The sequence below is a fragment of the Octodon degus genome, unplaced genomic scaffold (genome assembly GCF_000260255.1).
Source record: "Octodon degus isolate 3935 unplaced genomic scaffold, OctDeg1.0 scaffold00047, whole genome shotgun sequence".
NCBI lineage: Eukaryota > Metazoa > Chordata > Mammalia > Rodentia > Octodontidae > Octodon > Octodon degus.
The window spans coordinates 14,688,400-14,688,944 of NW_004524623.1; positions in this window are offsets into that span (position 1 = coordinate 14,688,400).

Genomic DNA, 545 nt, shown 5'->3' on the forward strand with positions numbered 1-545 from the left:
ACTCTTAGTACTTCTTTGCTATCATGAAAACTTTTTCTTAGTTCAATTGTTTTGAAACATTTAATTTTTAATTAATTAGTACTTAATTTTCTGAACATTACTTAATTTTTGTTCTAAGATTTATACTATACCTTTGACTTACAATTAATTTAAAAGACATTGTATATCTTCTCCTAGTATTAGAAACTTTAAAAAGTATATTCCATTTTCTGTTGACTTTATATTACTTCTTCCCTGTCTTTTATACACACATGCACACACATATATGGAAAAAAATACATGTATAACACAGCCTAAGATTGGTACCGTTTCATAGAAATCTGCAATGACCTTTAAATCATGGTTCATCTAATATATTTTTTATATAGTCCTGCATAACCATCATATTGAGAGCTCTTTATTTTTCATCCAGGAGCATACTCCAATTTCTCTTGCCTTTTGAATTATGCTCTTTCCTATTTCCTATATGCTACTTCTGGAGGTATTAAAATATTTCAAGTTTGTATAACTAGAAAATCTTACTTTTAGTTTTCAAAGGTATGTTT